The following is a 16,968-nucleotide window of genomic DNA, read 5'->3' on the forward strand; positions in this document are numbered from 1 at the left end:
GCGGCATCTTAGTAAAAAGTTGTTCATTGCTGCTTTGAGAGTTGCGACAGGAATAGCCGCAATTGTTGCCCGAATGGATTGTTTTAGTTCATCCAAATTTGTTGGCTTTGTTTTATAAACTTCTTGTTTACATAAGCCCCACAAGAAAAAGTCAGGTGCAGTAAGGTCAGGCGACCTGGGGGGCCAACGAAATTCGGAGTTTCTTGAAATCAGTTTATTGGGAAATTTTCGTCGCAACTCTGTCATAACAGTCTGGGCTATGTGAGATGTTGCCCCATCTTGTTGAAACCACACAGAGTTGAAAGGAATTCTCTTTCGGTGTAGTTCTGGATAGAAAAATTCTTTCAGCATTTTCAAATAACGGTCTCCAGTAACCGTAACGGTGTGACCATTTTCTTCAAAAAAATAAGGCCCGACAATACAGCGTGAAGAAACCGCACACCACACTGTCACGCGAAGAGGATGCAATTCCGTCTCGTGGAGTATCTGTGGGTTAGAAGTACTCCATATTCGACAATTTTGTTTGTTCACATTGCCGTTTAAATCGAAATGGGCCTCATCAGACATGAAAAGGCAGTTTAACATGTTTTGGTCTTCTTCCACCATTTGCAGGATCTTCTGGCAAAATTCCAAGCGAATCGGCAAGTCTGCTGCATTCAGTTTGTTAACCATTTGAATTTTGTAGGGAAATAAGTCTAAATCTTTGTGCATTATTGTTTGCAAAGACTGTCGGCTGACACCAAGTTGAGCAGATAAGCTTCTTGTTGAAACCCTTGGATTGCTTTGTATAGCTGCAGCTACAGCAGCGATCGTTTCCTCCGTCCGAACTGGTGAGTTTCGATGATAAGGCCTTCTTGCGACTGTTCCTTGCTCAGCAAAATTATTCACCAGTCTCATTATGGTCCATCTGCTCGGGGGATCGCCACCAAACATCCGCCTGTACTCTCTCTGTACCAAAACTACGGACTCCAGTGCGTGATAGCGGCGGACTATCCAAATTCTTGTTTGCGTGTCCCAGTTATCCATTTTAATAAATTTTAAAGATCAATCTGCAAATTAAAACAAAAATGGAACAGATAACTTAAAAAGAAAAAAAGTTATTCAATTTTTTTTTGGTAGCGGCTTTCATCAGCCACCCTGTATTTGTAATACATTTACAAAAATGTAGGAAAATTAATATATTAAAAAGGAAATTTAAAACTCAGTTTCGGACTTAAGCTATGTATTACTTATTGAGGAGCTTTTTCATGGAAGAAATTTACTCAAATGCTTGTGTGTCGATGCGCCATCGTAATTATGAGTATAATTTAAATTTAAGACTTCACGGAAACGCTTCACGAATACTAATGTGCGCACAATACGACAAGAAGGGATGGATGTAAGAAACAACTATTTTTGTTTTCTGTGAAGCTGCGCCAATGCCAGATGAATTGTTTTTGCTTTTTTACTCTTTTATATATCACTAGAAAATTTAAAAACTTTGTTTCAATTTCTATATCTCTTTAATTTTTCAATTATTCTACTTTTTCACTCCATAATACGCTCTTTCTTTCGGACCAGCAGCGCCTTCGTACTCCATATTGAGCCGAACTCTGATGGACTCTGACCTTTACCTCTTTCTCAGGTAGAGTTTCGTTAAAAGACATTAAAATATTGAATACAATTTGTTTTAAATTTAGATATATAAGAAATTATCACTCGATTTTTTTTCTGACAGTTTTCAAGCGCCAAAAGTGTCTGCACTGATAGTAAAATATGCACATTTTAGAATAAGTAGGCTCATATAAAAATTATCCAGTAACTTGCCAGTAACTTAATTTCCGAGAATTCTCTCTCAAAGAGAAAAATATCAAAAAAAGTACCTGAACGTAAAACCAGTAACAATTTGCAAGTTTTACGAACAGCTGATTAAATTGTTGGCAGGAAAAATCACAAAAATTAAACATTTTTTCACTTGAGCTACATCGTATTAAATTTAAAAAGAACTATGCATATGCATAAGCGAACCCATTGTAAAAACTAAGAAAATGCAAAATAACGAGCTTCGGAATCACATGATTTCATTTTTTCCACAATAATTTGTTCCATTTCATCATCGTTGTCAGATGAAAAACATTCCATTAGAAATTGCAATTCCCAAATTCTAACATTTTTAATGTATTAACGGGTTTATATTTACTTAACGATCAGCTGTTTTTCTCACTTGCAAATTCTTGCAAGTAAAAATTTATTCAGTAAAGCTTGCAACTCTGAATATTCAGCTTGGATGGCAAAAGCAGCTTGCGCACCTTAATGAATTTCCGAAGAGACTCCCATAGCTACGTAAACGCTCAGTAACTGTACTCGTATGAAATTTTGTTGGTTGACATTTTTAATAATACGGAAACTAACCTCAGGCTTTCATTAAACAGCTATTCATACGTACTTGCAGAAGCAAAAACATAGGTCACACATGTACGCAGTGCTCGTTTTTCTAGTGAGAGAATTTCGTGACTTATGCGCTTTGTACAATACGGTGTGTGGTTGACCGCGCCTTTGTAGGCCATTTCATAGCCTTTAAATATACTTAGTCCTGCCATAAGTTCTGTTACAAGTTAAATTTCATAGCCTTTAAATATACTTAGTCCTGCCATAAGTTCTGTTACAAGTTAAATTCGTTATAGATAAGAAAGAAAAGAAAAGACAAGAAACAAGAAAAAGTCGCAAAGAGCCAAATCGGGTGAATACGGGGGGTGCGGCAGCTTAAATTGCTTAATCTGGTTTAAAGTGATTCAAACATTGTTTCGAAGTTAACAGCCGTATCCGCTTGTTGTCCACCGTGAGCAATCGCGGCATCCATCGGGCCGACAATTTTTTTCATCGCCAACTGATCATGTAAAATATAATATTAATTGCCGTTCCCCGGTCGATAAACCTATGGCCTCTGCCTTCGCGCACTTTCGTTGGTCGATCAGCGAGAATCATGTCGTGGACTTTTTGAATGATTTCCTCGGTAACCACGACTGCCGGGCGTGCTGGGCGCTCCTTATAAAAAACGGATGTTCGCCCACGTTTAAATTCGTAGAACCAATATTTAACTATGGTCACATATAGCGAAGCATCCCCATAGACAGCATCCAACTTTGCTATTACTCCTCGCATTTTTTCCCATCCAAAAACAAAAGGCGAATCACCGAACGATACTGCTGTTTTTCCATCTTAGCGAAAATCACGAAACACGTCTTACTCTTATAGCTGCCAAATTCAAACTAACCTGTCAATCAGTCTGAAATTAGTTTTGCCGTCGTTTGATCTGGCAGCACTCGATGCTAATACCAACTTCCCTCAGGAACGCCCTCTGTCATCAAACACGGGTACTTATTGAACCGGCCTCGTAAAAGGTGCTCGGTCGATTAAGTTCTGTGGCTCGAACAATTGTAAGTCTCTTCTAAGACTTTTGGTATTGTGAATATCTGGTTAATTGTGGATGAATTTGAATGACTGTGAATTATTGGCCTCATGCGAAAGGTAGTCAAGAACCAATGCTTGAAAATGTGAGAATCGCTTAGGGCCAGATTTGGACTATACAGTTATTGCAACTGAGTCTCCCTCCAAGCTGACGCGATCTTAAAGATGCATCCTGACTGGCTTATTTGTGGAATGTAACATGCATATCGTATTTGCTAAGGCACATTAACCAGGTAGCTTAATTACCGGTCTCCAAATTACCAAATTTTGTTTAAATTACTCCAAATTTCTATGCTCTTCTCACAGAACTTGGCATGGCAAGGACTAAAAGGAGCGTACGTTCTTGGTCGTTGATGCTGACTGTTATTACTCTCATATGTGACCCATTTTTAATCGCCAAATACAATCAGGTTCAGACATGGGTCGACTTCGTTACGTCTCAGCAAAGAATCGCACGTGTCGATTTGGTACAAAAGGCTCTATTGCGTCCAGCCGTGTGGTACTCCTATATCGAATTTCTTTTTACAGTTCTATGCAAATTATTCTAAATGACTTTTTGGCTAACTTTCAGTTTTTCTCGGAAATGGAATAAGTGCTCTCGTGTCAAGCCCGACTTCAAGATTTTGTTAATTTCGCCTGCTCTAATTTCTTTTCGCCTTCGTAATTGATACTGGGTAGGATATTTAAAACTGCATGGAGTTTTCTCTTTTTTATCTGCATTTTAGAACGATGTAACACAAAGAAGTTTTTTATGTGGAGCATAAAGTCACCTTTAATTGATAAAGAAATTTACCAGAAAATTCTCAGAAAGCTTTCTTACATGCTGATACCGCAAAAACTACCTGCTCCACTCCGATTTCGTTCGAATCTGTTTTATTCCCCTGTTTAATATCCTTCACAATATTTGAAGCATCAACATCACATGTGGGATATTCTGCATGTTTCGCAGCATTTTTAAATATTTTGATTTTTTTCCTTTTTTATTTCATGGCTTTTGAAGCTACTAATCGCATTACAGTTGCGCAGTTGCAAAAAGGCCTTGGGGACGTATACTCTACACATGCGAGTAAGTGATAAATAGCGCTTTTATTTGTGGAAGTATAGAAGTTTATAATTTATGGGCAGCTATGCGTTGGGAAAAATGTAAAATGAATGCACTGTTTGCGGTGAATTTTAGCCATTTTGAATGGCCATATATATACAGGCATGCATGTACAGAAGTATTTATATAGTAGAGGGGTATTGAAAAAATGTCACTCATACGCCATGGGACACAAAGTATTTACGAATGTTTGTTTTCTGAAAAATCTAATTAAAATATTAAAATGCTCTTGAGTGGCACGCAAGAAAAAAATGCAATGTGCTTGTAGTTAACATTTTCCAGCAAATTGTCGGGGACTAGTGATCGCTGTTGGCTTTCAAATAGGTTAATCTTTGTTTTTGCGGATTTTAAGGGACGATTTTATAAGCTTTTACTCTCTTGAATTTTAATTACACATTGTGTCATGCGAAGCTTAGTAGTTGAATGCACCACACTCCCGACTGCTGTATATATTCGAATATACATATGTACATAAGTAAGTATTTAATAAACGCAATTCTCCTGCTGTGTGTGCTTGTGTGCCTGACTATAACCGCGCCGGCTGCTCTAATTAAATTGACTGTGCTAGTGGTTAACAGCTTTACAGCAGCTGTACCGGTAGTATACTCTCATTACAAGTATTTATGTACGTATGTATGTATGCATGCGGTACCTCACTGGCTCAATGCTTCACTGCATTTGCCACTTTACTGCTTTTGCTCACTTTGTCGCGTACGGTGACACACTTATGTACTTTCACGCACATATATGCATATGCATAAGTATACATATTCATATGAATATGTCCATGCACACATACTAAGCACGACCATGTACAAGTATGTGTGCAACAGTGACTTTCACTTTTTACAGTTCCCCCAATTAAAACTGCAAAATTGTAATCCATTTAGTTCCATTTTTTCTCTTGGGTTTTTTTTTTGCTATGACATATCAAAGTTTATGTATGTATGTAATTACAGTCGACTCTTGTTGGCGCAGCGGAAGCTTAAGAAAACCAAATTTTACTCTGATTTTCTAGGTAGAAGTGCAGCAGCACAGTTTATTTCCTCTTCAAATGGCAAAAAATGTGCATTTCCGTTAGATGCCATTCATTGTGGAAAAGTACGAATGAAAAGTTTATTTTAAAGCGGATGAAAAGCAGAAGGATAAATTACAAACTGATTTTCAAACACATTTTTCTATTTTTACCTACGCATGCTGGTGAGGTGTTTAGAGAAAGAGAGCTCTGGAAAATGAGTGGTTCCAAACTGGTCCAAATCTATTTAACATAGCGGTACTGCACTTTCCGCATAGATCCAGTTCATAGACAAACAAAAGCATAAAAGAGTCTAAGTAAATGTTGGAGCTTTTTGAAGAGATTAGATATATGTAAATACATATTTACTCGAAAGAAGATGTTGACCATGCATTCTTCAAAAAAAAAAAAAATGTTTCTTTCTGTAATTAGTATGTAGATCGATTCCATGTCATGTGATCCAAGTATTGTTGACATTATCGAACATATTTCTGAAACTTGGTTCATATGTTGACTTGAGCACAATAAAATGTAAACTGAAAAAATTAAAAAAAAATCATATTTTTGAAATTTTCCAATGTGAAAAGTGAAATACATATCATTGGCTCTTTTTAACATTTAAACATTTTTTTTTAGTTTTTTAGGATAAAATGTGGTTTTAAAAATTTTGTTTTGAAAAACAAAATTAATTTTTGTGGCAAAAATTTGTTTATGGGAATCTCACTATGAAACTTGCAGGTATGACTGACATTAACTATTATTGAGGACAAAAAAAGTACTTTCCCAAACAAAATAAAAACTTATTCCAAAAGTACATTTTAACGTTAAATGTTAAAAGGAACCGGATATGTTTCACTTTAAAACACGCAATGCCACGATTTTTAACATTGAATAAATTTGAAATTAACACATTCATTTAAAAAAAAAATTTCAATTTACTAGTTTTTACCCAACATTATAAATGAACGAATTTTCAGAAAAGCTTTCGACAATGTCCTAAATGCCACTTGGCATGAAATCGCCCAATTCTTTAATAAATTTTAGCACCTTTTCTTTCATATTTTTAGAGATATTGCTTTTTTGACAACTCTGAAAATCACCGCTATATGGCTGTTGGGCCACAATTGGCTTCGCCCATTTCAAGTGGCAATTTTTTTTGACAAGAACAGGATGTGCAATGAGTTTCTGTGAGATTTGTATCTCACATTTCACTGGAGTTATTCGTTGCGAAGACGTAACAGAAATGAAAGTATGAAGTGTATTGGAGGTGGGTATGACTCTCGTGAGTCATATAAATTCAAATTGATTGGGCAATCTCTATTTTTTTCGTAGAACCATGACATATTTTTTAAAAATAATCCCTTTCAAATTTTGGCCGCAACTGCGCTGTAATTCGGCCATTCGTAAACACCAATTAGGAATGACTCGCTGCAAGACTTCGGTCGGTATCTCGTGAATAACTTTAGCAATGTTGCCTCAATCGAAGCTGGTTTATCCACAAAGCATTTAGGATTTACATACCCCCGAAATAAAAGTCCAAAGGTGTGATATCACACGATCTTTGTGGCTAATCCACTGGTCCAAGACGAGAGATAAATTGCTCACCGAACCGACGATACAGTAAATTCATTGCTTCACTGGCTGTATCGAGTATCGACGATTGGTACCATCTTGTTGGAGATGCTGTTGTTGTGGAGATCACGAGTTTTAATTTTTGGCATCAAAAGTGGTTTATCATAGCGCGATAGCGTTAGCCATTCACTCTTAAATAGGCATCAGCCTCGTCTTTGAGGAAATATGGACCGCTGATTTCTCCAGCCCATTAAGCCAAAAATGTGCCTCATCGCTGAACACCATAAGTTTGACAGTAGTCATGCGTCTAAACAAACCCTATTGGAAAAAGTACCTCCAATCCGATCGCCCTTTATATCAAGTTTCGGTCAGATAGCTCAACTTTCGTTTAAACTGTCGTGACTACGAGACGGATAGACAGACACCATTCAAAGCTTCGACATACGAATAATAATTACATAGGTGGTTTCTCATAACTAAACCCTTATTATGTATTCCCTGGCTTACTTGTAATTCAGCAATAAAATAATAGAAATAAATGGACTGTAAATATCGTGGCGGTCACCGGAGCTGAATAGGTTGGTGTGTGAATACCATTCAGAAGTGCGCAGGTTCGAATTTCCTTGTATGAAACACCAAATGAAAGAAAAAGTTATTTCCAACAGCGGTGGCCCCTCCGCAGCCAATAACAAACCTCCAAGTGTATTTCTGTTATGAAAAAACTCCTCATGAAAATCATCTGCCGTTCGAAGTCGGCTTAAAACTGTAGGCCCCACCCTATTTGTGGAACAACATCAAGACGTATGCCACAAATAAGAGAAGTTCGGCCAAACAACCAAAAAGAATTTAGGCGCCAATATATATGTTTTTAAACACTACGTTCAGCTGGAAACTCTGAAAGATCTTCTAGGGATGAAGAGTTGCAATGCTGGTTGATTATGAATCTTCTATCTTTAATAAAACTTCCAAGCAGCTTTGATGTAGCCGACAGCTGGAGATATGTCTTTAATTTGTTGCCACTCTTGAAGATGTGTGTAATAAAAGCTAATTTCCCATCACCAATAAAATTACCTGAAAAAAGAGATCTGAAAAATTATCTGTAGAGGTTTGGAAAACGAAACCCAATTTTAGGTAGACAACTATCGTCAGGCTGAAATCAATTGTAATCAGACATTTAAAAAATTTCGGTGAAATGTAATTGATATTTTTTAAAAAACGAGCTTTGTTTAATATGCTATGTGATGTTGTTCGACGGAGGAATTCACAAGAGTGATGTAAGTGTCTTATTGCTGTATGTTGTAAATTTTAAACTTTTTAGTCGTTTATTATATTTAGAGGGCTCGCAAGATACAATAAATGTACAGGTATCCCTTGTATAACGCGGTCTTATACAACGCGGTTTCGATATAACGCGATTTGGAAAAATTAGGTTTCAGTACAACGCGAAATTTAGGCTTATATAATGCGAAGGGGAAAATACATAATTATAAAATCTGGTAACACTAATTTGCGTACCACATATTTATAATATGTAATGTATTTTTAATGTAAACCGAGAATTACCCTTTTTTGCCTTAGATAGATAGAATAGATATTAATCTAGCACCTTATTACGAAATTGAAAAGGAGCTTAAAAAAACCACCCACCAAAAACTGATAACAGATTTTGCAATTATAAAACCAGTAGAAGAACCACAAGGTCCCACAACTAGTTTCTTATCCAATAGCGAAAACTATGTTGAAGAAATATCTTCTGATGAAGCTATTGCTCCCCCAAAACGCCCACGTGCAAAGATCTTTGAAGACAGTGAAACAGATTAATTACAATATGAAGTTTGAAGAATAACAATAAAGTTTTTAATAAACCTTTAATTTGTTTTAGTTTGATTTTAAATTTTTTGTTTTGTGTTTTTAATTGTATTATAAAGTCTGAACTTTAGTATTGAGTTGAAATAGATGTGTATCTGTTATTTTGTATGTATTTTATTTAAAAAAAAACCTATTGGAACATAACCCCCAAATTTATATGAAAACTATGTTTTAGATAACGCGGAATTACATAACGCGCAATTCTTCTGGAACGTAACTATCGCGTTATACGAGGGATACCTGTATATAAGTATAATAAATTAGAAAGTAGTCAGGTATAGTTCCAACCCTCTAAACTGTTATGTATTTAATCGTTAAAAGCTTTACGACATGAGACCATAAAACACTTACGAAACCTTGTGTTACTTACATAGGTAAACATTGCTGTGTTACAGGGCGATACGCTACTAGCCCCACATTTTAGGAAATTAAGAAAAACCAAATTATCAGGAATGCGAAACCTCAGATTAAAGCAAAATGGGAAAAGCTCAAAACTGGTTACAAATTTTATGAAATCCATTTGCAACTTTAGCCTTTAAACCAAACGTCCGACTAATAATATTCATGCAAACATACATATGCACTTCAGACTATACATAAAAGGGAATGCAGCTACGTGCCTGCTCATACTGAAAGAGTTGCAAAATATGTCGCGCTTGTGTAGGCCGCATTTCGCCTCACGCTATGCATAACAATACGTAGAAAAGAATCAGTGCAGTCAAAGCTGTGCCCTGGAACGTGCCACCATTAATAAGATAACAAAACCTTTCCCAAGCACAAGCGTAAATGTGTTGTAAATATGTGTGCACGAATAGTATATACGAACGCAGAACTACGCATGATAAAGTTAAGGCAATAGTAAAGTGCGAAATTCCTTTTCACCGTGTTGTTTCTTCAAGTACAGTGCACTCGCGGTAACTCGAATAGCCGCTAAGTCGAACGACGTGCTAACTCGAACACATTTTTTTCCCTATTGACTAGTTTGTAACTCGAACAATATTAAAGCTCTATAACTCGAACAAAAAAACAAATTTATTTGTACACACATTCTTTTCAAACATGTACATTTTGTACATACATACATATGTAATAGTATATGTATATAAATTATATGTATACTAGTGTATTGTCCATATGAATATTTCGACGTTAATATCCCGTTAGTTTTCTGGGAACAACATCTTGCATTGACCAAATTGCTTTAAATTTGTCATTTGTAGTGTATCAGTGCATGTGAGTAATGGATCGTAAAAGGTTGAAGTGTTTAACATTAAAAGAGAGGGCTGAAGTCCTTAACAAAATTAAACGTGGATGTAGTGTTACTTCTCTAGCGAAGGAATATGGGGTAGCCAAGTCCACCATAAGTCTTATAAAAAAGAAAGACAAGGCAATTTTAAAAGCAGTAAACAACACGTTTTTGGGGCTTGGGAAGAGGAGAACTTTAAAAGCTTCTGAGTTTCCTAAAATGAAAGCCGCTTTATACAAATGGTTTCTGTCCCAAAGAAAAAAGAATTACCCAATAAGTGGACTCATCTTGAAAGAACATAACATGAAAAACATAATTTACAGGTCGAATTTTCGCTTTATGATGTTAGCAAATGGAATGATGGTGCCGAATTTACCGACACAGAAGTAATAATTGAAACTAGTGATTCTGAGTCTGAGTTTAACAACACAACTGAGACATGTGAGCGGATATCATCTGAGGAGGCAGTTAGCTCTATCAATAAGGTAATTCAGTGGGCCACAACTGAACAAGTAAGCCCCGCAAAGGTTAACACTCTTCAATTGCTGCGTGAAAAAGTCATATTCAACATTGCTGCAGGCAAGAAAAGACAAACACACATTACAACTTTCTTTTCGGCCTAACTTTTCTGTAAAAACTGACTTTTTTGTGTTACTGACACAAAGACTGCCAAATATTTGATGAAAAATATTGAAACGAATTAATTATTTTAAACATATTCATGTTCATATCCATATGTAAATAAATAAATAAATTTAATTGAAAAAAATCGATATCGATGACTGTTTTTTTAACATAGCACACTCAATTGATAAGTCGAACAAATTCGATAAATCGAACAGCGCCTGTTTTAATTAGTTCGAGTTATCGCGAGTGCACTGTATTTGTTCTTTGTATGCAACATTGCTTGTTTTGGATGAGATGGTAATGGTTTTTTATTTCTTCTGTATACTCTAGTTATTTTTACTTCCCTCGTACGCCGAGTTATTTAAATATTTTCGAAAATATTTATATTCGTACGCACATACATCCTATCAAAAAAGTACCGGGAATTGTTCAATAAAATGCAAAATAATTGTTAATTCATCAAATACTATTTGTCGCCTTCAAAATAGGCTCCATTTCAAACAATACACATAGCTACGCCAACGATTAGTCCAGTCATCAAAGCACCTTCTAAACGCGATTGAAGAGATCTTCTTGGGTTTCTTCAGCGAATTCTCCTTAATGGCCTCTACCGACTCAAAGCGGCGTCCGCGAAGTGGCAATTTAAGATCTGGGAAAAGGAAAAAGTCACAGGGGGCTAAATCCGGCGAATACGATTGTTGCTCGATGATATTTGTCGAGTTTTTGGTCAAAAAAGTGTTCACAATATAAGCCTAGTGAGACCGTGCGTTATCATGGTGCAAGATCCATGAGTTTTCTTTCCACAAATTGGGCCGTTTCCTACGCACATTCTCTCTTAAACGTCGCGTAACTTCCAAATAATAGTCTTTATTTACCGTAGAACCATTTGGAACGAATTCCGAGCGCACAATATCATGATATGGAATCAAAGAAAACAAATAGCGTGACTTTCACTTTTGACTGACTTTGCGTGGTTTTTCGGGTTTCGACTCCTGTGGATAGCGCGATTCAGCCGCCTGTTGACTGGTTTGCATGTCCAACTCATGTACCCTCGGCTCATCACCTGTTATGATGCGCTAGATAAACGTTGGGTCCGAGTTCACTTGCTCAAACATGTCTTAAGCCACCTTCTTCCGATGAATGTTTTGAAAGAAATTCAACTCTTTTGGAATGAGTTGGAAACTTCCACGACTTCTCGACCCTTTGCAAAAGCCTTATACACTCGTATATCCGTGTTTATGATAAAGCACACAAGCCATAGGCTTTCTGCAACATTTTCAACGATTCGGCATATGAAATCCCGTTCGTTGTTCGATATTTTTATCCATAGTGAAAATCGCAGAGCACACCTGCCGTTGACTGATATATGTAATTAAATGCCAAAAACAAGCTAATTGACAGATCACGCTCAAACTCTGCGATACTATAGAGGACAGTTGTATCAACGTTCCAGCAAAAAAATTTAGACATATGTACATATGTGTAACGCGCGCTTTTTAAATGATTTTTGAAGTGAAAACTTCTTTAGAATCGTTGGGAGTGATTTGAGACTCGATGAAACGAAAAAGCGACACCAAAAAGAAGAAGAAAAAAGATACACGTATATATATGTATGTATAGAAAATGCTTCATTACCAGGCACACAGAAGGATGGCATAAGCAAATTTAAATTTGTGAATTTATATATGTATGTATATATGCGGATATATGTATATATGTTGTGTGTATGTACATATGTGCCTCGCCACAGCAAAACATACGGTAAAATTTCTCAAGAAATCCAGCGCGCATTCATAGGCACAGCGCACATTCATAGGCACAGCATTGCATGTACAGTAGGGCGGGTCGATTTAAAAATCGCTCATTGCCCTATGAAAATCGTATTCTAGGGATCAAAATAAGAAACTTTGCCGAAGGAACCATACCTCTAAAACGAATTCTGATGTCCCCCAATTTCAAAATATCACCATTTTTGGCCTTTACATGAAAAAATCAGCTAAATGGCTATGGTTTTTCTTTATTTTTCTTTATTTATAATAGGACTATGAATAAGTTCGTGCGGTTTTTTTCGAAATTTGAAACTTTATTGACGTAAAATGGTTACAAATTTAATATTCAAAATATTGTCCATCGCTTACTACTACTTTTTCCCATCTTTCTGGCAATTCACGGATTCCCTTTGTGAAAAATTCGGTCGGTTTTGCCGCAATCCACGAATCGATCCATTTTTTGACTTCATCGTAATTACGGAAGTGCTGGTCAGCCAGGCCATGTTGCATCGATCGGAAGAGATAGTAATCGGATGGCGCAAGGTCTGGACTATACGGCGGGTGGGGTAGGACATCCCATTTGAGCGTTTCTAAGTATGTTTTGACCACTTGTGCAACATGTGGCCGAGCATTGTCATGTTGCAAAATAACTTTGTCGTGTCTATCGGCGTATTGCGGCCGTTTTTCTCGCAGTGCTCGGCTCAAACGCATCAATTGTCGTCGGTAGACATCCCCCGTAATCGTTTCATTCGGTTTCAGTAGCTCATAATACACAACACCCAGCTGGTCCCACCAGATACACAGCATAACCTTCAGGCCATGAATATTCTGCGCCGACGTCGATGTTGAAGCATGGCCAGGGTATCCATACGTTGCCCGACGTTTTGGATTGTCGTAATGGACCCACTTTTCATCGCCAGTCACAATTCGATGCAAAAAACCCTTTCTTTTGTGCCGTTGAAGCAGTTGTTCGCATGCCATAAAACGGCGTTCAACGTCTCTTGGCTTCAATTCATACGGCACCCAATGGCCTACCTTTCGGATCATTCCCATGGCTTTTAAACGTTTGGAAATGGTTGATTGATCAACTCCCAAAGTTTTTGCAACCTCTTCTTGCGTTTGAGCCGGATCTTGATCGAGCAATTCCTCCAATTCGGTATCCATGAACTTTGGCGGCGCACCCTCGCGTTCTTCGTCTTCCAAGCCAAAATCACCACTTTTAAAGCGTGCAAACCACTTCTGGCACGTTCGCTCAGATAGAGCATGCTCACCATAAACTTCCACCAAGATACGATGACTTTCGGCTGCTTTTTTCTTCATATTAAAATAATGAAGAAGAATTCCCCGCAAAAACACATTATTTGGCACGAAATTCGACATTTTCAAGTGTGGTAAAAATATTGTTGTTTACGCTTCAAATAAAAAACTTATACTGACGTTTGTGCCTTACGACAGTAGCTCTCCAATGAATGTTTGGAAATGTGGATCGATGGAATAATAATCAAGTTACGCCATCTGTTGTAAAACCGAAACGAACTTATTCATAGTCCTATTAATATTATCTATTTTTTCTCTTAAGAAATTTATTTAGTCAGAACATATGTAAATGAATGAATGTGAGTTATAGAAAGAAACTAAAAAGTTCGACCCATATTGGGGGACATCAGAAATCGTTTTAGAGGTATGGTTCCTTCGGCAAAATTTCTTATTCTGATCCCTAGAATATGATTTTCACAGAGCAATGGGCGATTTTTTTGCCTTCCCACAAATCGACCCGGCCTAATGTACAGTAACCTTGAACAGGCAGCTGGGGTTGTCGAGCATTTAGAAACATATATTTACATACATATATGGGTGCAAACATATTTACGGAGCCGCGGGCACTCGACTTGACAAAAATTGAATATTGGCAAATAATTCTACGCGAAATATTCCAATATTGACTATTTTCGAATTGTCGAGAAAATTAGCATATGGGCGGCTCGTTTTATGAATGAAAGTACTTGCTCTTAGAACTATGAGCTCGAATTTATAAATCAATTTTTTGATGATGAGTTTTTGTTGCACAGTACAATAGTTGAAACTGTTCGGCGCCGCCGCGACTGTTCAGCGCTATGGCAACTAGGATGATGGCCGCTACGCCTGCGCCTATTAATGCATTTTGTTCTTGTAGTCGCTAGGCATAGAATTTTAGCTTTGGACGACATACGCATTTACAGGAATAAAGTGAGTGGCCTGTGTGTGCGGTTGTATGTAGATGCATATGTGTATATTAATAAGCATTGTTTTGCTGGAGGTTCAGAACACAAATATGTATGTACGTACATAGGCTAGGCCATAGTATAGCATACATACATATGTATAAAAAATTCAAACCAAGCGTCCTACGAATGTTTGCGTGTATGTTAGTACGTCTGTGTATTATACGCGTTACGACGCTCATAATAACAACCGCGTGTGCTGTATTGCGTCCGTATTTTTATATTCGTAAATATTTTCATTTTTAAATATTTACCGCAATTATGCCGAAAAATAATGCAGAAAAGTGTCGTGAATTTCGACAGAAAAAAAACAAAAAGAAAATAAAACTAAAAAAAAAAAATACCAGTCTAACGGTTAGACGCGATAGAAGTGAAACCTTCCGTAAAACAAACTGAGAGAGAATGAGATCAAAAACAACAATTGACGCGGTATTTCAAAGATATGTTGACAACATCGAAACCAAAGCATTTGTATCATATTTTAGCTATCATAAGCCACTCGTATCATTTGTTGAAATTGAAAACATTGAGGATGAATAATAATAAAATGAAGAAAATAAAATATGAACTTTATAGCAATATTATAATGAACTTATAATTATCCGGCTCCTAATGCTGCTTTCGTCTCATTCTCTCCCAGTTTGTTTTACGGAAGGTTTCTCTTTTATCGCGTCTAACCGTTAGACTGGTATTTTTTTTTTTTGACAGAATGTATAGTATATAATTTTCCAATCCCTGTTTTTGATAGTGAACATATTTGGCAGTGCGATGAAAAAAAGTGAGTGTGACACTTCGCATTAATATTGTATGCTTATTTTGCATTTTATTTAGTATTCGTATTTATATTAATATTTATATTTTTCATTAAAAAATAAATATTCTTATATTACCCATCAAATTTTATTAGTACTACATAGGTTTTAGCAGGGGTCTTAACTGTTATGCGTTTCTTAAAAAAAATCGATAAATATCAATTAATATATTATAAAGGGTGATCATATTGAGTTTGTTTGACATGTCACGCATGACTACTGTCAAACTAAATACATAATTTTTCTCAGTATTCATTGACAGCCCATATCTCTTCAAGTACGAGGCTGACGCCAATGTAGCAGTGAATTGCGAAAGCTATCACTCCATGATAAACGACTTTTTGATGGCGGACATTGAAGGCCATAATCTTCACAACATTTGGTTCCAAGAAGACGGCGCTGCTTCCTTATCATACAGACCGTGAAACAACAGATTTACTGCGTCGTCGTTTTGTTGAGCAATCTATCTCTCGTCTCAGACTGGCGGATTAGCCACTAAGATCGTGTCTGGGTATGTAAAGTAAAAATCCTTTGTGGATAAATCAGCTTCGATTGAGTCATTGGAAGCCATAATTACTAAAGTTACTCACGAGATACCGAACGAAGTCCTCCAGCGAGTCATCCAAAATTTGACGTTTTTGGATGGAGGAATTACCGCGCAGTTGCGACCAACACCTGAAAGGTCGCATGTCATGAATGGTTTCATACAAAAATAAGAAAGATTGCCCAATAAATTTGAATTATATTTCAATTTAAAATCCGATACCTCTAGATTGATCACCATTTATTTCATTGAAAAAATATCGGTCAAAACTAACAGTTAATTGCTAATTTTTTAATTTTTTTTAAGTTGCAGCCATATAGCAGTAATATTCCTTGTATAAGTATAGTATTATATAGCTACAAATATTATACAATATTAATATATACAAATATTAAATAGACAAATTATTTCCAACAAATTGAAATTTCGATAATAACTCATGTACACTTGCGATTCCTGTTTTTAGTTGCTAGTTTTCAACGCTATTACTCAATAAATTTTTCAAATACCTATTCAACGTTTTGTTGACTCCATTCACTGTGTTTCTCTGATTTTCGCATGTTACATTTGTCCAACCGTTCGCACAATAAAAGGTTCGGAACTGGCCATGCTGAGTGCCTTTCACCCTCAAGCATACTTACTTTTATAGGTAGGTGTATGCGTCTAGATCTGAAACAGCAGCCAAACAAATAGACAACTGCGTG

The 16,968-nt window shown here is 36.6% G+C and overlaps 1 protein-coding gene across 2 annotated transcripts in view; it reads right to left on the minus strand.

The window, feature by feature from the left end:
- Positions 1 to 16,968, minus strand: part of LOC128859672 (uncharacterized) — a 185,992-nt gene that overhangs the window by 4,802 nt on the left and 164,222 nt on the right. The window lies entirely within an intron of this gene.

This window comes from Anastrepha ludens, chromosome 4 (assembly GCF_028408465.1).
Source record: "Anastrepha ludens isolate Willacy chromosome 4, idAnaLude1.1, whole genome shotgun sequence".
Classification (NCBI taxonomy): domain Eukaryota; kingdom Metazoa; phylum Arthropoda; class Insecta; order Diptera; family Tephritidae; genus Anastrepha; species Anastrepha ludens.